Source organism: Oryctolagus cuniculus, chromosome 5, assembly GCF_051225735.1.
Source record: "Oryctolagus cuniculus isolate XC-2025 breed Fujian yellow rabbit chromosome 5, ASM5122573v1, whole genome shotgun sequence".
Lineage (NCBI taxonomy): Eukaryota > Metazoa > Chordata > Mammalia > Lagomorpha > Leporidae > Oryctolagus > Oryctolagus cuniculus.
Genome location: NC_142871.1, coordinates 33236278 through 33259815, shown reverse-complemented (window position 1 = coordinate 33259815; position 23538 = coordinate 33236278). Strand labels below are relative to the sequence as shown.

At 39.1% G+C, this 23538-nt stretch overlaps 2 long non-coding RNA genes across 11 annotated transcripts in view; one reads left to right on the top strand and one right to left on the bottom strand.

Moving 5' to 3' along the window:
• Positions 1-4425: 4425 nt before the first annotated feature.
• Positions 4426-10298, bottom strand: LOC138849729 (uncharacterized). Of its 2 annotated transcripts, XR_011388861.2 has the most exons (4): positions 9776-10298; positions 7982-8044; positions 7819-7895; positions 4426-4646 (listed from the first exon to the last, which is right to left on the bottom strand). It is a non-coding gene; the product is annotated as an uncharacterized LOC138849729 (long non-coding RNA). The 2 variants fall into 2 exon arrangements; XR_016233708.1 differs by lacking the exons at positions 7819-7895; positions 7982-8044.
• A 2133-nt stretch (positions 10299-12431) lies between these two features.
• The window catches only part of LOC108177478 (uncharacterized), a 252914-nt gene continuing 241807 nt past the window's right edge, over positions 12432-23538 (top strand). For all 9 annotated transcript variants that reach the window (XR_016233700.1, XR_016233703.1, XR_016233698.1 and 6 more), the window contains exon 1: positions 12432-12702. This is a non-coding gene — a long non-coding RNA (uncharacterized LOC108177478). The remainder of the gene's footprint in view (positions 12703-23538) is intronic.

The following is a 23538-nucleotide window of genomic DNA, read 5'->3' as shown; positions in this document are numbered from 1 at the left end:
CATCTTCCCTCAAATTTTAAAACTCATTTATCCTTGACGCTTCTCTCTCTAATCTCAGTAAATGAGATTCTTTTTTCTTTTCCCCTTCTTTGTGAAGCCAGGCTTTCCACATAAGCTCTTTTTTTTTTTTTTTTTTTTTTTGGACAGGCAGAGTGGACAGTGAGAGAGAGAGAGACAGAGAGAAAGGTCTTCCTTTGCCGTTGGTTCACTCTCCAATGGCCGCTGTGGCCGGCGCGCTGCGGCACCACGCTGATCCGATGGCAGGAGCCAGGTACTTATTAATCTCTTACTGTGCTAATTTGTAATATAAACATTATCATAAGCATAATATATATAGGCAAAAACAGAGGATATATGTGTGTGTGCATATATATGTATGTATGTATGTATACAGGGTTTGGTATTATCCTTATTTTAAGCATCCTCAAGGGTCATTGGAATGTATTTCTGCAGGCAAGGGGTATGGTTACCTTATTTGAAAATGGTTTTAACTGCAGGACTTTGCTTTGAAAACTCACATTATAATTTTAAACATTCAGAGTGCATTTCTTACTCTTATAGTAACATATATTTTAGAGTCTCATATGAATATTTCTTTTCTGGTTCACTAGGTATACATCTTCCTTAATCCACTCATTCATTCAACAAATACATATTAAGGTCACAGCAGTACACAGGAAAACAGGTACAATTCTTACCCTCAACTTGCTTTCTTGTGGAAATGCTGGATAATAAAGTAACATAAAATATGTTGAAAGGCAAGTGCTATGGAATAAAATAAAGCAGTAAATGGGGCAGGGAGTACTGAGAAAGATTTGACATTTTAAATATTTTTCTACTACAGTTCTAAATTAATAAACATTTAGGGCTTCTGTGCTGATTGTTTTCTACCATTTCACTTCCCTGTGCCCACGTTCTCTGTGCCCCAGGAGGCTGACCTCTGTGGACTGCATCATGTGGGCACCCCCTCTTCTGCCCTGCTGCTCCTCCCTCCCTCTGCCTCTTACATACCCAGCCCCAGTTTCAGGTTGGGTTAAGCCATGGCAGGACAGAAAGACAGAAAGAGAGGAGGTAGGAGCATTTATCCAGTGCTTCCAGACTTTACCATGATTCCAGTGATGACTGTGTCCCTTGCCAGCTACCTGAGCTGCCCTTGTCCAGAGTTACAACTCTTACCAGCCTGCCTACTTTGGCACTTTGTTTAATGGCTTGTGATGGCTCTCACTTTTGCTGGCCTCTGTGTGCTTCACTTCCCTTGTGGGTACACTTAATCCTTCCCATGGTTTGGTCAATAACCCTTCAAATAAATTCTACTGAGTAAACCCTTGGCAGTGTGCCATATCATTTTTTTGATTTAATCCTGACAGCTCCTAAAACTACTTCACAAGAGATACAGAAGAAAGTATTAGTAATAATAAAGTTCTCCTAAAACTTTTATATGAAAATGTTCATTGCAGCATCATTGTCAATAGCAGATTAATTACAAACAGCTTATATACAAATAAATAAATGATACATTAATATAATATTGTTCATCTCTACAATGACACTTATGAAGACTGTAGAAAACACAGAAAAAAATTGCCTGATAAAGGGATGCATGTAACTCTAAAATTGCAATTATGTAAAAGTAAGATTATCTTTGTAGAAAGACCAAAAGATAATATGCAAATATGAAGCTAATTATGTTTGGGTGGTAGATTACTATAGATTATTTTTAATTCTGGAAGTTTATGAATTAAAAATTATTTTCAGAACTTTCTGAGTACCAGTATTAGAAATTTAAAAATATTACACTTATATAAACAAAGATAAATGCTCTAAGCAAGGGAAAAGCAATTACTAAATTCTCAAATTATTTTTCTACATCTGATGTAAAACCTAGCCCTAAGTTAGGAACATATCCAGTTTCCAAGGTTGAACTACAGGTCTTATAATGTAGAAAATATTGTTTTGTGGGTAGTTTCTAATTATTTGTAATTAAGGCACAATCTCTTAAGTAACAGCTTTAGAATCAAATATAAGCAAAGAGAAACTTGTTAATATTTATACAGCTGTGTTAGGTAACCTAGTTCTTAGTCTTGTGATGTATGTTCAATAGCCTTTGTTCCTACTTTCCTATATTCTTTTTTTCTTTTTTGAGATTTATTTATTTATTTGTTTGAAAGTCAGAGTTACACAGAGAGAAGGAGAGGCAGAGAGAGAAGTCTTCCATACATTGGTTCACTCCCCAATTGGCTGCAACGGTGGGATCTGTGCTGATCCGAAGTCAGGAGCCAGGAGCTTCTTCTGGGTCTCCCACACGAGTGCAGGGGCCCAAGGACTTGGGCCATCTTCTACTGGTTTCCAGGCCATAGCAGAGAGCTGGATTGGAAGTGGAGCAGCCGGGTCTTGAGCTGGCACCTATATGGGATGCTGGCACTGAAGGCTGTGGCTTTACCCACTATGATGCAGCACCAACCTCATCTATATTCTAAAGTATTGAAACTTCAGATTTCAGCTTCATTCAGAATTGGATTTCAAGGAGGAAATAAAAACATCAATAGACAAATTATCAGCATCTTAGGTATATCTTAAGTTTCTTAAGAATTTACAAATAATTCGATTATTAAGGAAACGCTTTATATGGACACATGCATTTCTCTGGAGTTCTAAAGGTAATATTCCAGAGCATGTGGAAAATAGAAGTATTTTGATGAAATGTCAGTTATGAAAGTCCAAGGGCTATGCTTAAGCCATTGCAGCTCTAGATCTTGTTACCTGATATTTTGATTCAATTTATTTCAGTAAATTTATTTACTTTATTTGAAAGGCTGGTTCACTTCTCAGTACCTGCAATAGCCAAGACTGGGTCAAGCCAAAGCCAAAACCAAAACTCAATCTGGGTCCTTCCTGTGGGTGGCGGAAATACAACTACTTGAGCCATTACCTCCTGCGGCCTCCCAGGCTGCATATCAGCAGGAAGCCAGAATTAGGAGCAGAGCTGGGCCTCAAACCCAGACACTCTGATAGGAGGTGCTGGTATCCCAGGCAGCATCTTCACCACTGCACCAGAATCCCATCCCCCTTCAACTCGCCTTTCATTATTTACTTCTCATCCCACAGCAAGATGTTGCACTATGGTTTTGTCATTGTTGTTATGTTTGTTTTTAGCCTTCTAATTTTTTTTTTCAAGTGTGTAACAATGACATTATCTTCTCCATCATTATCATTTTGAGGTTTCCAGAATCATTAAATACCAACTCTTCATACCTTGGTGTAGAAGGAATGCTGGTTTACTTTAATAGGGATTGGCTCGGCCGGCGCCGCGGCTCACTAGGCTAATCCTCTGCCTTGCGGCGCTGGCACACCGGGTTCTAGTCCCGGTCAGGGCGCCGGATTCTGTCCCAGTTGCCCCTCTTCCAGGCCAGCTCTCTGCTGTGGCCAGGGAGTGCAGTGGAGGATGGCCCAAGTACTTGGGCCCTGCACCCCATGGGAGACCAGGATAAGTACCTGGCTCCTGCCATCGAATCAGCCACGGCGGCCATTAGAGGGTGAACCAACGGCAAAAAGGAAGACCTTTCTCTCTGTCTCTCTCTCTCTCTCTCACTGTCCACTCTGCCTGTCAAAAAAAAAAAAAAAAAAAATAGGGATTGGATCAGATGACCTAAGCCATATTATCCAACTCCTGTTTCAATGAACCATAGAAATCTGCTTTTGCTTCTGGCAAGGGCTTCTGTTAATGAGATGATTTATCAGATAAAGTGATTAAGAGCAGCAAAGGACCACAGTCAGTGACACATATGCAGAGTACATATTTCATTTTAATGCTGCAGAATTAGGCAGAGGGCTATTCTTCCTATTATTACTTCCTAATGCCTTTAGTAAACTCGCTTATTCTTCTGCATGTTCTTTATTTAAATAAAACATTCTCTTATTTAAAAAACTTTTACTAAATAGTCAAGATACACTTTTTTCACTGAAACTATATTTTCTCAAAATGGACACATCTAGATAAATTCCTTAGAAACAAATACAATTAAAATATTTTGCAAAATATAATTCATTTGGATCAATATTTACAACATATTTCTGTATATGTTTTACTGGGCACAAAATTGCAGTGCATAAACCTATACCAGTGCTGGAAAATATAGAGTAGGATTATCAAATAACAACCATTCTTCCTTGCCTGCCATGTGATGGGTAATATGCTGGGTCATCAGAAAGTTCAGGGGAAATTTGTACTGTGAAAAGAACTATACATGGATTTCATAACACAAAATAAACGTCTTTTAATTCCATTTTTCCTTGAAGTACCCTCATCTACATTCACATCTCTAACACAGAAATAAGAAAAAGAATTTAATGACAGGGAATCAAAAAGTGATTCAGAAGAAAAGCAGAACTCTGAAATTCTGAAAATCAACTTATTAATAGTCATTGTTTTTCTTTTTTTAAAAAAAGATTTATTTTATTTATTTGAAAGACAGAGTTACAGAGAGAGGTAGAGACAGAGAGAGAGAGGTCTTCCATCCGCTGGTTCACTCCTCAGATGGCTGCAATGACTGGAGCTGCGCCGAACCAAAGCCAGGAGCCAGGAGCTTCCTCCAGGTCTCCTACGCGGTGCAGGGGCACAAGGACTTGGGCCATCTTCTACTGGTTTCCTAGGCCAGAGCAGAGAGCTGGATTAGAAGAGAAGAGCATCTGGGACTAGAACTAGTGCCCACATGGGATGCCAGTGCTGCAGGCTGGGGCTTTAACCTGCTGAGCCACAGTGCTGGCCCCTAGTCATTGTTTTTCTACTTAGCTAACTCATAACCATAACCAATGTATTTATTGTTAACTGGAAGAAAAATCAAATTTGATTCTTCAAATTTTGCAAGAATTAAAAGTGTTTGCTAATCATAAAAGACAAAATACCTTTCTCTGAAGGGAGAAGAGAACTTCCACTTTGACCATGGCCTTGTCTAAATATGATCAGAGTTGGTGAACTCAGGGGGCTTCCATAGCCTTGGCAGCTCATGACAAGAGCCTAGGGTGATTACTGATGCCATAAACAAGAGTGTCAATTTGTTAAGTCAACAACAGGAGTCACTGTGCACTTACTCCTCATGTAGGATCTTTGTCCTTAGTGTGCTGTACATTGTGATTTAATGCTATAACTAGTACTCAAACAGTATTTTACACTTTATGTTTCTGTGTGGGAGCAAACTGTTGAAATCTTTACTTAATGTATGCTAAACTGATCTTCTGTATATAAAGAGAAATGAAAATGAATCTTGATGTGAATGGAAGGGGAGAGGGAGCGGGAAAGGGGAGGGTTGTGGGTGGGAGGGACGTTATGGGGGGGAAGCCATTGTAATCCATATTCTGTACTTTGGAAATTTATATTCATCAAATAAAAGTTAAAAAAAGGGGGGGATAGAAAAAAAAAGACAAAATAATTACCATAGTGATTATTATATTGGCTAGAACCCTAGTTCAAGAATCCTGCCCTTGTGTGGTACCAATGGATACTTGGTTGGTGAGCAAATTTATCCTTCATCTTATTGACCATAAATATATCAATAATCTAGCCAGCTGTCTCAACTTATTTCTTAATTTATTATAGGACTAACAATATTAATGTGCACTATTTAGTATGAAAATCATTCATTTTGTTTACTTTTCATTAATTTACTTATTGAACACTTGCATTGCGCCCAGTTTACCTTTGATTAATTTCATAATTTTCTTCCGAACTTCCTTGTGACTGAATCTCTTGCCAAAGAGCATGAAATATTTAATGTGTGGTTGGAAGGTTTTTGTTTCCATCTTATGCATAGAAGACTCTGAGATATTTTAATATATTTAAAACACAATACTTCATTTAAATCATAACTGATATGCATTTATATATGTGTATGCAAGCTGTCTTAAACATAGACTCTAATGCAACTATTAACACTTCACTGATAATTTTATGTACAAACAGGCATTTCTATGTTCTAACAGGCCCATTGGCTTTCAGCAGCTCTCCATCAGTGTACTTCAGGACCTACAAAGCAAATTTATCTTAGTTTCCATTCTCTTTTTTTATGGGTACCAGCTAATTATCCCACAAGAGGTCACCAAAGCTCTAGCTTTTTGGTGTATGATTTTCTGACTGTTCTTTTTGCAAAGGAATTGGCAAAGATTTCCTGTTTCCTGGTTTTCTACCTACTCAGTAGGCAGAACTGCCGATCTGCTCCTGCTGGACATGAAAGTCAGTAACTGAGAGTTAAAGCCTAGTTAGGGCAAAGGCAGCTTATGGAAATTTGTAACCATCCAGCAGTGGTGCTCAAATCCACTACGTGAAACTTAGATTCTTAACCACAATTCATACATGAAAAGGAAGGGAATTATAGCCGAGTACCTTCTGTACTTAATAACTGAGCCACTTAAACTGAAAATTAGACCTTTTAAAGGCACATCAGCATGTTTCACAGGCACTAGGTTCTTGTACAAAGAACAGAGATCTAAAAGAGACCTGCATTCAACAACAACATAAAAATCTGTTTGGGGAAAATGGAATAAAGAAATACTAAAAGTACTCTTGATGAAAGATTGAGGCTAGATCTATCCATTTCTTGGGAGGAATTTTAGATTCAAGCAGTGAGATTCTTATAAAGAATTTTTTTAGAGTTGATCTTTTAGAGACAACTCTATTTTCTTTATAGAAAACATAGATGTGAAAAGAAAGACGTTTAAAATTATGTTTGAGAAGGAAGTTATCTCAAAATTAGAGGATGTTTTCTTCCACTCTCAGAAGCATCTCTTCCTACTTTTAGAATATTGCTCTGATATAAAAAGGGAGTCTTTCTTTGATTTGCCTGTCTTAAAGATCTTAGAAGAAATAATGTAATTTTTTATTACTGTTGATTGGTAAGATTATTGGCTATATATCTTCCTAGCAAGGCTCATGGGTTGCAATTCCAGTGGGTTCAGTAACACAGAGGCATAGGTTGTAGGCAAAACCTCTTTAAGAATCTTTTTACATCCCATCCCCAAATGTGGAATACTTAACCAAAAATATGGTGATTAAAAAGTATCAGAAAAGAAGTGCTTTATTGCTGTAAATTATTTGAATAATTCTGTTGTAATATGAATAAAGAATATTAAAATTATAAAGAATATTAGAATTATAAGAATGCAACCACTGTAAAGATCTCAACTGTATAAACATGAAGGAGTTTAGAAGCTGCTTTCTGATGTCCCTTTTATCTGCTAAACGTAATGACTATTTAAATTCTCATGCTTTGGGACTGTAAAAATCCCATTTCTATTTCAATTGAGATAGTTTTAGGAGGAAGACTTTTTTTATTTGAATAGCTGTCTTGTTATGGTGCCATGTTTGGGGAAGTAAAAGATAATTAAAATTTAATGTTCTATAGTCACTGAGATTTTGCATTATTTTCTTGCAATAATTATTTATCATATATTTCCAATGTCTGTGTTAATGAATACACTGTTACATGAAATGCTTTTGCAATATGCTAGCATAATTCTTCCTTCATTTTTTTTTGGAGGCAGGGGATTCACCCTTTTATCAGAGATCTCATGACGTAAAAGACCCAAGTGAATAATAAAATAAAGAATGTTGCATTTCTCTTTGACTAGAGCCATCACACACACACACACACACACACACACACACACTCACACAAAGGAAAATTGAACAGAATAGCCAGGAGAGTGGGAGTAATCCAGTCATAATGTATCAAAAGGCAGATCACAGTGACCAGAATCTCAAAGAATCACAGGGCAGGCCATTTTTAATACCACAGCCATCACTTTACCACCCTGGGCTGCTGTTACCTGACAAGGCATGTCGGTGGTTTCCAGCTTACTTGCATTAAGCCTCTGTGTAGGCCCAGCCAGAGAACATTTTAAATCTGTGTGGGTAAAAATAAGCATGAGTCACCACGGCTAGCCCAGATGAAGCCACACTGTTAGGAGACTATTAGAGGCACACACTTACCTCATGCCTGACGTGGTGTCCTCCAAGGCTTTTCTCATCTTCGCACTCTGATAGCTCACAGTACTATTAAGCAAAAGGGGTGAGAGCACAAACAACCACAGTGTTGCATGCTTTTCGCTTGCTCTTTTACATATGAGAAATCAGATGGCATCTTGTAACTGATGGTATCTTACAATTGCTATGGCTAGGCAGCAGTCACAAGTATTCTTGGTTTGTGTGGATGCAAACTTGCTCTTGGCTATTGATATTACCTTTCCTTTACTGAGGGAGTGAAGCTACCCATGTAGGATTCAGGCAAAAGGGGGGCACAGGGCCAGGGGAAGAGAATCTGAAAGGGTTTGCTCCATAGAGCTTTTTTTTGGGGGGAAGATGTTCCAGGAAAGCCTATCTTGCAATGCTATACTTGGGGAGTAGGGGCAGACCCCCAGCATGAAGGTATGTGTTGTTTGAACAGGATGCTCTTCTAACCCTTGCTATAAAGGCTCTAACAAACTGCTTCTCAGGGAAGCAATCTTCAAGGGAACTATTTGTTCCCACAGTCTCCTTTATTTGTCATAAGTCAATAAAGCTTTTCTCTGAGCAATTCCCACCACAGGCAACATCCCAAGCTGATCATCCTCTTGTGTCGACCAACAGCATGTGCATTGTTGTTACTGTGCAAATTAATTGCCATTTAAAATGCCTTTAAAAGTATAAGAGTAAAACGTTATCTGAAATGCAGGTTAGGAAGAGTGCAGTGGGGATGTATATCCAATATTGTTTTTTTTTTAACTTTTATTTAATGAATATAAATTTCCAAAGTACAGCTTATGGATTACAATGGCTTCCCCCCCATAACGTCCCTCCCACCCGCAACCCTCCCCTTTCCCACTCCCTCTCCCCTTCCATTCACATCAAGATTCATTTTCATTTCTCTTTATATACAGAAGATCAGTTTAGCATACATTAAGTAAAGATTTCAACAGTTTGCTCCCACACAGAAACATAAAGTGTAAAATACTGTTTGAGTACTAGTTATAGCATTAAATCACAATGTACAGCACACTAAGGACAGAGATCCTACATGAGGAGTAAGTGCACAGTGACTCCTGTTGTTGACTTAACAAATTGACACTCTTGTTTATGGCATCAGTAATCACCCTAGGCTCTTGTCATGAGCTGCCAAGGCTATGGAAGCCCCCTGAGTTCACTGACTCTGATAATTTTTAGACAAGGCCATGGTCAAAGTGGAAGTTCTCTCCTCCCTTCAGATAAAGGTACCTCCTTCTTTGATGACCCATTCTTTCCACTGGGATCTCACTTGTGGAGATCTTTCATTTAGTGGGAATGCAAACTGGTTAAGCCACTATGGAATCAGTCTGGAGATTCCTCAGAAACCTGAATATAACCCTACCATTCAACCCAGCCATCCCACTCCTTGGAATTTACCCAAAGGAAATTAAATTGGCAAACAAAAAAGCAGTCTGCACATTAATGTTTATTGCAGCTCAATTCACAATAGCTAAGACCTGGAACCAACCCAAATGCCCAACAACAGTAGACTGGATAAAGAAATTATGGGACATGTACTCTATAGAATACTATACAGCAGTCAAAAACAACGAAACCCAGTCATTTGCAACAAGATGGAGGAATTTATAAAACATCATGCTGAGTGAATTAAGCCAGTCCCAAAGGGACAAATCTCATATGTTCTCCCTGATTGGCGACAACTATATCCAATATTGTTTCAGAACAGCACCCTCAAACCAGTTGGAGGAATTACCGTAAAACCCCCAAACTGGGTTCACTCACCTGATGTGCAGAAAAGCCAATCTGTGATAATTAAATGATGAAATAAAGTAGTTATATGTTGCAAAGTGCAGAGCAAGGATCTGGGAATATATCACGTAATTCCCAGGCTCCATGAGGGGTTAGGAGTGAAGGTTCTCTTATAGACTGAAGTTAGGGCTGAGTGGTGAATGTTCAGCTTGTGTCCAAGATCCTGGTTGTTCAGTGATGCTTATGGTCTTCCTTTGATTGGCCAGCAATGTTGTGTTCTTCATGGAATGTTTATGATGACCAGGTATGCTTCATTTCATTTGGAGGGATACATGTAGGTGATAGGTATGTTCTGCCCCAGACCTGGAATTTCCAAGAACAAAACCCCTCTATAAAATAATGGCCATCAAGGTTCTCATCTGTTGGGGAAGCAAATGACTCATTGAGCCCAGTGAAGAGACTCTTATAGGACCAGCTGTACCACTTCCTCAATTCAGTGAATTCCTTTTGGTAAGTGGTTAATCCTAAAAGGTGGGCAAGAACACCTTGGGCAAAGGGAGACAAATGAGAGGCTTGTTCTTGCCTTTTTATATGGGGGTTTGGTCTCAATATCAGTGCAAATATCTATCATTGGAGGTATGACTCCCATTTCTTATTTTCTTGAAATTAACAAAATACTTTATGGGTCTTGAGAAAGGGAAATACAAAGTGAAGAAGTTGTGTCAGGTGTTGTGATTGAGAAAGTGCAAAGGGATTGAATATCACCTTGCTACAGCCAATGTGGTCTCTGGGACACTGGAATTTGTTAGAAAAGAAGGATCTCAGATAGTATCCCAAACTAATAAATTTAAGATCCCCAGGTGATTCAAATGCATGTGCACTACTGGGTATCACAAGCCAAGCAATCCAACCAAAGATAGGAAAAATTACCAAATCCCTTGGAAGAGATGAAAGGAAATTCAAAACAACAGTTGATGTGCCCAATTCATTCATCACACAAGACTATCATTAAGGTGTCACACTTCAATATCATAAACTTCCTGCTGAGTTTGAACAACAGGTTCTTAAGTTTGTGATATGTGATTTGACTGTATAATAATTGAGATGATTAGTTGGTTGAATAAGAAATGCTAACAAAACTCAGGACTCTTTGATAGGTTTCACAACTGTACTCACAGAACTCTTTCAATATGTAGGAAATAAAAACTCTAAGTGATAAGGTTTTATTGTAATTTTATTGACAGCTTTTTTTTTGTTCCTTGGTGTGACATACGCTAATACTGTGTTTCATAATTGATGGTGTCTTAGGCTTGATGACAAGCATAGAATACAGTGTGTCAAGTGTTTCAATAGCAGGAAACAGGGAACGCTGTCAAACAAAACAAATATGTGTTCATGTCTCACTCTCAGGGAAGGGACACTCCTTGAGTGCAGGCTTGTCAGGTGAGGGTGAGAATGGGCTGAGGCAAGATTGGGGGGCAGGGGCATTCTGAGAAGAGGGAAATACACCTGTGTGGGAAGCCATCAAAGCTGTTTGTAAAGAAACCGGGGAGTCTTTAAAAGGTTCATGGAAACATGGCATAAAATAGTTTGTAAAGCTTTGTCTTATACTTTTATCAAACCAACGGTTAAAAATGTTATACTACTACGGTTTTAATGATCTGTGAATCCTTTAAAACTTACTGTATATAAGTGAAATGGTCATTTTTCCATTCAATTACTGTTTATAGCCATTGTTTATATTCCCACTAAACTAAAGTCTTTTTGCTTTTTACTTGTTAAGCTACTTCTTATTTGGTGAAGTATTATGCCTTTTTACTGTAATGTAATTTTAAAATATATTATCTCAAAAACTAAAAAAAAGAGAGAAGAGGGTGGGAGGGAAAGGGGGGAGGGAGAGAGGAAGGAAACATGTTCTTAAGATTGTATCTACAGATCACATTGATTCTGTTAAAAATTAAAATTAAAAAAATTTAAAAATAATTTTAAAAATATGCACTTTCCATGAACTTTATGAAGCTAAGCTCCTCATTGAATTTTTTCCCAATGGGTTGGGCAGGTGGGGATGCTGGGTTACATTATGGCTTACCTGCCCTGTTACAGACCAAAGGCAAAGGAAATTAGCACCATTAGTCAAAGGAGGCTTTGGTGGTTAACAGTTTCTGTTCCTGCTGGGAGAACTGGCCTTGTCTGCACCAGTTTTCTGTAGAATTAATTTCAGGGAATTAAGGTTGCTCTGGACTTGGATTTTCTTGAACAAGGATGGCTCCCACTTAAGGAATGGAAGTTTTTGTTTTGTTTGTTTGTTTGTTTTCTGGCTGAGGGTGAAGTTCTTAGCCCTCTGCATTCTTAACACCCCAAGTGATACCTCAGAGTGCAGAAATTCCAAGTCAGCTGGCTGGAGAGAAAATGAGTATTGCTGTTTTTTACTCTCTCCCCCAGGATACCATTGTGCAGCTTGTTTAAAAACATGGGCTTGGGATCAGAGTGAGTTAGCGTAGATGAGCAGCTGGTTAGCAGTAAGCAGGAACCTTAGGTCACAGGTGAGACAACCTTAGGTCACAGGTGAGACAAGGTATCGTTCAAATTCTTGCCCTCTTAGGTAAAGTCAGCTGTAGGTACAGTGGGGGAAATGGGAAACAGATTTCTACCACTACCTGGAAAGCCCTCAGATTCAGCAAATACCTTTGATCATCTTGCAGTCCCGTCACTGTAGGATAACAGATCTCTTCTCACACAACATGGGAGTCTCAGATAGAAGAGATTTAATACCTTGACATCCAGGCTCTCAACTCTGTACTTCTCAAGGCTGCCCTGAGGTGGCGCTGCTGTACTTACTGATGGTTGTATGAAAGCTTGGAAATGCTGGTAGGCCCAGAGCTGCCCCACTGTCATCACTGGTGACTTGCTTGCCTTGCTGAGGCCACACAAAGGCTCTGCCTGACAACTAGCAGTCCGTGGTAAGGGGTTCGAAGCTGAGATGGGGAGCTGGAGTGTGCTGGTTTTATGTTTCTAACTTCAGGATGAGTTCCATGAGTTCACTGGCAATATGCCTTCAAAGCCCTTGTAGCCTCCAGTTGTGAAACATCCTAGTTCTTGGGCGAGAACTGTGTTCCTTGCTCAGCCCTAATTTTGCTTTGAGAGACCCGTTCTCCTTCACTCCCAATCTATGTTCTTCAAATGCATTGGGTTCTCTAAAGACTAGAAGCTAAGAATGGCTTTTGGGTCTTTAAATAACTACAAAAAATCAAAATAACACTATATCCTATGTGAAAATTATATAAAATTCACAATGCAGTCATGCTTAGTTATGTATGTCTATTTTTGCTCTACAACGGCAGAACTGAGTAGCGTGACTGAGACTATTTTCTGTCTGACTCTTTATGGAGAAACGGTGCTGACCCTACCCCAGAGTATGATTTTATTCCCATGATTACAGTGAGTGATTCAGCACAAGACCCAGGATTAAATTCTGGACCTTTCTAGGAGCTGCTGGGGAGGCTGGCTAGCCCTTCGGCTGCCTCAGGTGACAAGCTGAGGATGCCAGAACCATCAGGCAGCCCCTGGTAATGAGCTCTTAATCTAGCTTATCTGGAATCAACCCAGCTCTGGAATTTTCAGCTCTGAGAATCAATACATTCTCTTTGTTGCTTGCAGCTGAAGAAATTTAACTGATAAAGTCATTTGGAAGAAATCCTACTCCCGATATGGAGGAACAGGAATTAATTAGTTGTCAGGATCATTACCTTATGGTAGAAACAGTCACCTGGCAGAAAACAGGAAATCTGCCTTAATAACGTTCTCTAGGACCTGATTCCTCCTGTTCTGGGAAAAAGCCTAGAAGCTTAGGAATACACAAGATGCCATTAATGTCAGAGCCCTTTTCTTTACAGGATTTGTCTGTGTCTTCCCTAGATGAAATACTGAGGGACGTTAGGACTTACAGTTTTTGTATCCTTTTATTGGAATTATGCATATAATTCATGATTTGTCTCCTATAGACTGTTCAATTTCTGTGTATACACTAACAGCGCCATTGTATTTTGTAATTTCAATGAAATGCCTGAAGGTTCAGTGGAGAAAGGATAGAAAAGCTCAGTGATGAATAATATAGTTCTGCTTGAATTATTTTCATGATACTACCATTATAAAAAATAGACTCATCATCAAGAATATAAATAGATGTACTATTTGGATTATAATATGTTTAGAAATAAATTTTGTTTCCCCTCTCATTGATTAATCCTACTCCCTGCTATTTAAGCAGCAAAACTGCTTTCTGTACATCTCAGGAAGTATGCAACATGGTGAAAAACAGAAACAAACAAAACTCAAATCCCACATGAATCCAGAACAAAATTCAGTTTTGCTATAAACTTCAGGGCCAAACACTCCCACCTTTAGGATAGTGGAAAATCTGCTGAGATGTTGAGTCCAATATTACTTCTGCATTCTGGAGAGGAAGCAGTTCACCAGGGGTTTATACAGGAAAGAAGGGAAACAGGAATGGAGTGGATGTGGCGGCAATTCGAGTGGGTAAGTCCAGAGAAGGGCCACTTTCACCTCCAGCTTCTGAGCCCATGGAGGCACCTCTCTCAGATGCTGCAGGGAGGGGTAATTGGGGCAGAGGGAGTTAACTCAATCCCACTGGGATTCCCTGCTGGATTGGCCTAATACGGATGTTTCTGGGGCTGCCCTCATTGCACCCTAAGAATGGCTGCACTGTGGTGCATGCAGGCCTGGGTGGATGCCCAGGAGGGTGGCACGGAGTTCCTTGCATGAGGAACAGGCTTGCTGGGACAGACACAGGCCACCACCATAGGCCTCCGTTTATACATCTCTCTCACTCTGTGTTACCTGTGGGTTGGGGTCCTTTCCTTGGCAGAAACCCAGGGAAGCAGCAAAATTCCCAGATAGTGTTATGTGAGTAGAATCCTAAAATTACTGACTAGAATTTTCATAGCCTCCTATTCCCATCCCAGCCTCAAGGTTGGACATAGAAATTAGGTTGAGTCCAATAAAGACATTTCTCACAGTCGAGTTTCATCAGCTATGATTATCTCCATCAGAGTGAAAGAGCAAGCATTGCCCTCACTCCTTGGTCATTCCATGTGTGACAGTTTACTTTTGGCTGCACACTGGCAGCCCACAGCATGCAAAGATTAGCACATGTTGTCTGTATTTCATGTCGCTGGATTTTTTTCATTGCCTTGTAGCATTGTTCGTTCTGAAGAACTGCTTTCTTTCATTTGATTACGAGTCTACTCTTCATTGAGAAAGAATGAGTCATTTGGTTTCATTAGGGAGCTCTTGAGGGAAATTTTCATACTTAGTTCATTTTCTTTAACGTACAAGTCATGAAATAATAGAACAAAAACACATTTATTTTTTATAATTGTTTCCCTTCTCTAATACATAACAGGTTTTGTGGAACTATTAACATAATAGCTGCGCTAAATAATTCTTCCTCAACCGCATAAAGAACAATCTGATTATTTTGTTTCTAAAGCCTCCTTGATTTTTCTGATATTGCTTTTTCCCATCTTTTACCTGAGGAAAAAGCAAAATGGGAAAATAAGGATAGTGGACTACAGTGAAATCTTTTCACTGGCAATGCAGAATGAGACCTGGGTGTTATCATGGGCCAAGGGAAGGTGTGAGTACTAGGTCAGTGGTTTTCAGTCAGGGGCTATTTTCATACTAGAGGATATTAGGCAATTTACAGAGACATTTTCAGTTGTCCCCCTAGTTGGATAGGAAAATAGAAGCTGTGTTACTGGTATCTAGCAAGAAGAGATGAGGGACAGTGCTAAGCAAAACATTCTACCATGCAGAAGACAGCCCCATATCTTGATAAAGAGTTATCTGGCTGCAAATGTCAATAGCAATGCCCAAGTTGGCAAATGCTGATAAAGGAAACAGAAAAGGCAGTAAGATTTGTGGAAGGTGGGAGGATGCGTAGGTAGGTACAGATTGAGAGGTGGCACACGGACTTTGCTCTAAAAGCAGGAAAGGAGAGTCTTTAAGAGTTGGGTACTTATTTTATAATTGAGGTGGATTTTAAAGGGACATTATCTTTCTTTAAAGATTTATTTATTTATTTGAAAGTCAGAGTTACACAGAGAAAGGAAAGGCAGAGAAATCTTCCATCTGCTGGTTGACTCTCCAAGTGACCAAAATGGCCAGGGCTATGCTATGCTGAAGCCAGGAGTTTCATCTGGGTCTCCCATGTGGGTGGCAGCATTCTAAGCACTTGAGCCCTCTTTCGTGCTTTCCCATGCAATTGGCAGATAGCTGGATCAGAAGTGGAGCAGCCAGAACTTGAACCAGTGCCTGTACAGGATGCTGACATTGCAGGTGGTGGTTTTACCCACTACACTACAGTGCTGGCCCCAAAGGGTTGTCATTAATTTTTTAAGAGGTTAAATTCTGTGAGATCACTATCACCATTTTTAAAAGCACAAAAACAGGACTATGGTTATATTTCTCCATTTGTCTTACCAATTTCATAGACAATAAAGTTTCATATACTGAGTAGAGATGATGAGTAAGCAAAAAATATGGTATCTTTCCACCTGGCTAGTTGATATAGGCCAGTGAGCTAGTGAATGCACTGGGAAAGGTGGTCCTGGGGCCAGGTGGAAAAGGCCTTAATGGTAGATTTTGGAGTTTGAATCTAGACGTACAGAACATTCAGGTTCTCCAGAGAAACAATTAATAGGTGATACACACCTGCACACACATATGAGGCACATCAAAAAATTCATGGAAATGAAATTAAAATATAAATTTATTTTGCACAAAAATTAAATCCATGCATACAAGGAGTCTTCAAAAAATTTATGAAAATTGCATATTATGAAAAAAATATGCATGGATTTCAAATGTTTTGCATCAAAATAGCCTTACCTTTCAATTCCATTTTCTGCAAACTTTGAAATACCCTCTTACATACTTGTCCTCCACGGAGCTCTTGTCACAAATCTTAGCAATAGCAAAGATTTGTGAAAACCCCCAGATGGACTATGTTGATGATTAAATGCCATTTACATTGCTACTAAAGTATCACCTTTTTTGTCTACTTGTTTGAACTTTTTCCATTAAATTTATAGCCCTGACAGCCCATTATTATAGTTTTTTTTTTTTTTTTTTTTTTTTTTTTTTTTTTTTTTTTGACAGGCAGAGTGGACAGTGAGAGAGAGAGACAGAGAGAGAAAGGTCTTCCTTTGCCGTTGGTTCACCCTCCAATGGCCGCCGCTGCAGCCGGCGCACCGCGCTGATCCTGGCAGGAGCCAGGAGCCAGGTGCTTTTCCTGGTCTCCCATGGGGTGCAGGGCCCAAGCACCTGGGCCATCCTCCACTGCACTCCCTGGCCATAGCAGAGAGCTGGCCTGGAAGAGGGGCAACCGGGACAGAATCCGGCGCCCCAACCGGGACTAGAACCCGGTGTGCCGGCGCCGCAAGGTGGAGGATTAGCCTATTGAGCCACGGCGCCGGCCCATTATTGTAGTTTTAACTTCTCAAAATGAATAAAAATATATATTGAAATAATAATGTTTGATTACTATTTAAAATGCTCAAAAATATGATCCTTAAGTATCATTGTGGGAAACCAAAAATTCAAATCATTTCAATACTTTTTTTTCTGGACCTTTTTCTCAGAGTCCCTGTTGCATGAATCTTGCGTCCACTATGGACCCCTTCCTACTGTTTTGTTTGCTAGAGTAAAGACTCATATCTTGCTAAAAGACTTCTAGTTAATTTAGTCATGTGTAATTTGAAGAGTCATGGAAGCCATTGGGCTAGGACCGGTACTCAGTGTGATACTGTAATCTCTAATCATTAATCTAAAAAAACAGCTTGATAGGAGAACATCAATGAAATACTAGTTTGTTCCACCAGTAGAGTGGAGCTCAGCCATGGAGACACAAGGAATGGTGAAAGTTGGAAATCCTGAGGTCTGGTAGTCAGTATCTTGGGTCTCTTCAGAGGAGAGTGCCTGCCATAGGCTTAGTATCTGAGGAGGGCAGTAGAAACTGGGGAGGAGGATTGGAAGTACACTTCAGATTTTCTTCTTACGGTACAAACTGGCGCATAAAGGACTTTGCAAAATGGACCAAATTGGAGACCACGGGAGGATTTTAGGCTCTGGAGACTTTTTTTTGAAATGTCACATTCCATGTCTGACTTTTCTGATTTACCTTTTCAGGCAAAGTAATTGATGTCAGGTTTTCCAACACAATAATGTACCAACTGAGAGATAATACAAGTATACAGCACTTCCTAAAATAATCCTATTGCCTTTTGAAATTTCTTTCAAGTTGTTGGCACCATTCTATAAGTTTTGATGATAGCGCTATCTTTATCTTATCAGAAAGCAGTAGTGGAAGGTGCTTAGCCAATGAACAGGTCTCATACTCCTAATTCTGAAATGGTTGTTGAGGAAATGTGGATCATGTCTTCATGTCACCAGAAATAACAACCAGATTCATCCACAGCCATCAATACCCAGATAAGTCTCCATTTCTAAGATGGTAAAAGGTGCATCTTACAATGGAACGAAAGGTTATAATTAAAAAATTTAAATCTGAGATAAGCTAATTTGTTATTTTCTTTAATTATCTTACTCAGTACCTTTACATATAAGGCCCTGGGCTAAATCAGCCTCCAATTTTTATTCATTGTTTATGTATTTTCTCAGATTTCTTAATTACCTTAGCTAATAGTGTGCTATGTTATTTTCTTCTTCTAAAGACTGAACTCTTCAGTTTTATCATTTTTCGTCCTGTTTTCTATTTCATTATTTTATGTTTTAATACTTGATTCCTTTTGATTGTTTTTCCCACAACATATTGTTTGATAGCCCTGTGAACTTCTTAATGAATTAGGTATATAATTGCTTACATAAATAAATTTATCTCTTATAAGATATTCTCTTGTTCTGATATACAGTTCTGGTATTTGAGCTGTTTTATTTCCTATATGCTTGATGGTTTTTCTTTGATGGAAAAACTTGTATTAGAAATTTAAGGCCGGTGCTGTGCCTCAATAGGCTAATCCTCTGCTTGCAGCGCTGGCACCCCGGGTTCTGTCCCGGTTGCTCCTCTTCCAGGCCAGCTCTCTGCTGTGGCCCAGGAGTGCAGTGGAGGATGGCCCAGGTCCTTGGGCCCTATACCCGCATGGGAGACCAGGAGAAGCGCCTGGCTCCTGGCTTCGGATCAGCGCGGTGCGCCTGCCGCAGCGCACCAGCTGCAGCAGTCATTGCAGGGTGAACCAACGGAAAAGGAAGACCTTTCTCTCTGTCTCTCTCTCTCTCACTGTCCACTCTGCCTGTCAAAAAAAAAAAAAAAAAAAAAAAAAAGAAAGAAATTTAAAACTCACTTATAACAGGGTGTTTTATTTTCCTAATTTTGTGATTCATTTCTATGCTCATTAGAGTAGAGGATGCTATCTATATTATTTTAAGGAATTTATTGTTTTTTTTTTAAATATTTATTTTATTTATTTGAAAGACAGTTACAGAGAGAGGGAAAGACAGAAACAGAAAGGTCTTCTATTCGCTGGTTCACTCCCCAATTGGCTGCAACAGCGGGAGTTGTGCCGATCCGGAGCCAGGAACTTCTTCCAGGTCTCCCATGCAGGTGCAGGGGCCCAAGGACTTGGGCCATTTTCTACTGCTATCTCAGGTCGTAGCCAAGAGCTGGATTGCAAGTGGAGCAGCCAGTACTAGAACTGGCGCCCATATCAGATGCCTGCGCTTCAGGCCAGGGCTTTAACCCGCTGCGCCACAGTGCCAGCCCTGGAATTTATTGTTTTTGTGGCCTAATATATTGCTAATTTCAAAAACTTTTTTTGTACATTGAGTTATTTTAAATTAATGTATCTTCATGCTACGGTCATTTGCCACCTTGCTATTTCTCTTCCACTTAATATGTTAGCACTAAGAGAGATGAATTAATCTCGTATATCTAGATTAGGCTCTATGTGTGTGTGTGTATGTGTGTGTGTGTGCACATTTCTTTTTAAAGAGTTTTTTGTTATTTGGTACATAAATAAATCTTTATTCTAAAGTGCCTCTCTTTGCCTTATTTTGTGCTTTTTGACTGGTATTCAATATTCTCTGATTTCTCTGTCATGATCCTTCTATCCTTTGGGTTGTATTTGCCAGATCAGGCATTGTTGATTCTTCTATTTTGGGCTTTACTGTGTTACTTTGTTTCAAACTTAGTTTCTCAGTACATCATGTTTTCTATATGGTATAATACTTTTTATTTTATTACTATCCGCTTATTTTCCTAAAAGATGTATATTCTTCAGTCTCTCATGGGTATTTCTAAGACTGTCAAATAATATGCAGAGTATTATTTAAATTGTTTGTAAATGATTTGTTCAGATAACATTTACCAGTTCTTTCTTAGTACTCCTCATCTTGTCCCACGGCAACCTTCCTACTTCAGGAGTTGTAATCCCCTGACACTCTGCATGGTCACTAAAATCCATAGGCTGACCTTGACTGCTGTCACTGCAGTGGTTCATTCTAAGTTCTGCATTCAGATGGATTCATTGGTCATTCATTGCCAGTGCTTTTGCTGCAGCTTCTTCTTTCATTGATTGGCTAAGGTTTATTTCTTTAAGACATCTTCGTGGAGTGATGGTTCCCAAATTCCTCCATGTTGGAGGATGTCTGATGTTTGTCTCTCTATGCCTAGAAATCAGTTTGTCTGCTAAAGTCTCCAGAGCGCCTGATCTCTGAGAACTCAATGTTCCTCTGTCATTTCCCAGCATCATCTTGTGGCTGTGGGAAAGGTGAATGTGCCCTGAGTTTTTCCCCTTAGGGATGGCTAGATTTTTTCTTTCTCTTTGGAGCTCAGTATCTTTACCAGGAAATATGCTTTGCAATTTTTATCATCTGCATATATTTTTACTGAAACATCACATGACCTTTGAATGCAGAAGTTCAAATTTGTATTGCAAAAGCAATTTTTGAATTATATTTTGAGTACTTTTTGTGTCTTATTGCTTTCCTTTTTAGAGGCCCTAAATAAACATATTTTTCTTTTGCGTTGTTTGTCTTCTATGGCTTTTATTTTTTCTATAATTCTTTTAAGCTATTTTCATTTGCCTCAGGGTTCTCAAGTTTGTCCTTTATGTCCTTCATTTTCATTTTTTTATAATCTCTTCTCCTTTGTGTTGCTTCCAAATGTGACTTTCATTTTTGTGGTGGTCTTATTTTCTTTTTTTATTTTTCCCTCAGTTCTTTCAGCATTCATAGAGACCATTGTTTTATTGAGTTCTGATTCCAGGAGGATTTTCCACATTTTTCATCAGCCTCATAGCAATGATTTTGAGGTCTGTGTTATGAGTTTGCACCTTTTTTCTTTTTGGAAGGGTTCATATTTCTTTGTTGTCTTTTTCTTAGAACCCTAAGAAAACATTAGAACATTATTTGCTTGATTTCATGTTTGTTTCTTTTCTATTATTGTTATTAATCTATGAATGAGAGAGATTCCTGTACTCAGCTCTTGGTTGACTATAGAGCAGTACTAGGTTTACCCTAATCTGCCCATTATATGACTACTTACAATGATTCAAACCCATTTTCATGTTGACTGCATTCTATACTTCCTTACCTCATTAACACGAAGTAAAGTGGAACTTGGGTCTACATTTTTAGTTTTTTGTTTATTTTTTGTTCAGAATATATATATTCTGTTCATAATATATATATATATTTTGTTCAGTATATTACTTCCACTGAATATGGAACAGAACCTCATAGGAAAGATAGGACATGGGAAGCATAAAGTAGAAAATAGGATTTACTCATAATTTTACCACTTAATCATCATTTTGATGTGTTTCAGGCTATAATTTTTAAATATTTAAAATTATATGATATTTTTATGCCTGTTTAGGATATATACTCTTATTCGTATACATATGCAAATGAAAAATGGCATTTGTTTGCATTTGTATATATGAATACATATGCTAGTCCACATGCAAACATATTACATATATGTATATTTACTAGATAAAGATACACACAAAAATGTGTGCATTACTATACATACATAACAAAGGAATCTAACTTTACTTTTTAACTAATGGTTAGCCCTAAGATTCTCAAACTGAGGTGCCCCAGGGAACCACAAGAAAATCACAGGGTACCACAGGCACTTTCTTATTCCTGAGGGAAATGTAGTACTACTGATATCTTTTGGAGACTCTGAACTACTCACAGTTCTGGGTTTAAGTCAAAGCTATGTTCCTTCCAACAATATCATATTTGCAAAGCTGGGTTGATATGATTAAAAGTAAATAATTTGATGGCAATCAGTGCCTGAGCGCTAGCCCCAGTGGGTATCATATTCGTCTGCTCTGTCCCAAGGACCACACAAAGGATCTGTGCAGTCTTCAGTGTAAGTTCAGATTCCCCTGCAATGTCTCTCACGAGGTTGCCAAGGTTACCAACTTTGTGGCATCTCCCAGCAAGACCACTCGTGTCTCAGCCACACCATAAGTTCTCCCACACACCCTCAGTTTTTTTTTTTTTCTTCACAGTCCTGATTCATAAGTTCCACACATTCACTAGGTCTTAATCTCCTGTTATTTCTCCCCACCAAAGTCAGGTTTTTCTGCTTGGTTGAGGGCGGGCATAGCCCTGAGCTGGTGCAGCTGTGACATATGTCCAAAATGGCGCCTGCTCTGTTGTCTTCCCTGCCTTTGTAAGGTGAGTAGAGAGAGAGAATCGTGTCTGTACCGGTCCCTTTTATTTTTTTTTTCTCTCCTCTAGTTAGGCTGGTGTACTTTCCTCCACGGGGCTTCAAGTCTCGTTCCCTCTAGGCTCTTCCTGCCGCTTCTCTGCCAGTGTCTTGGGCTACTGTGGTAACTGATAGAATTAAAAAGGAAAGAACAATCCAACATGGGAAGCGGGATACACAGCAGACTCATAGAATGGCAGATGTCCTAAACAGCACTCTTGCCTCAGAATCAGCCCTTAAGGCATTCAGACCCAGCTAAAAAGACATGAGAGTATTTTAGGTGTGGAAAGCCAAGACACTCTGGCAAAAAAAAAAAAAAAAAAAAAAAAATTACCTAAGTGAAAGATCTCTGTGAGTGAGATCCAGCAGAAAGAACGGGCCATCAAAGAGGAGGTACTGTTCTCTGAAGGAAGAAGAGAACTTTCACTTTGACTATGGCCTTGTCTAAATAAGATTGGAGTTGGCAAACTCAAAAGGCTTCCATGGCCTTGGCAACTCATGACTAGAGCCTAGGGTGATTACTGACATCATAAATAAGAGTGTCAATTGTTAAATCAACAACAGGAGTCACTGTGCACTTACTCCCCATGTAGGCTCTGTCCTTACTGTGTTTTACTATGTGAATTAATGGTATAACTAGTACTCAAACAGTACTTTATACTTTGTGTTTCTGTGTGGGTGTAAACTGTTGAAATCTTTACTTAATATATACTAAATTGATCTTCTGTATATAAAGATAACTGAAAATGAATCTTGATGTGAATGGGATGGAAGAGGGAGCGGGTGATGGGATGGTTGCGGGTGGGAGGGAGGTTATGGGGGAAAAAGCTGCTATAATCCAAAAGCTGTACTTCGGAAATTTATATTTATTAAATAAAGGTTAAAAAAAGTAAATAACTGCTGTGTGCTAGTTCCAGTCCCAGATGCTCCGCTTCTGATTCAGCTTTCTGCTATGGCATATGGGAAGCAGCAAAACATGGTCCAAGTTCCTGGGCCCCTATCACTCATGTAGAAGACCAGGATGGAGACCAGG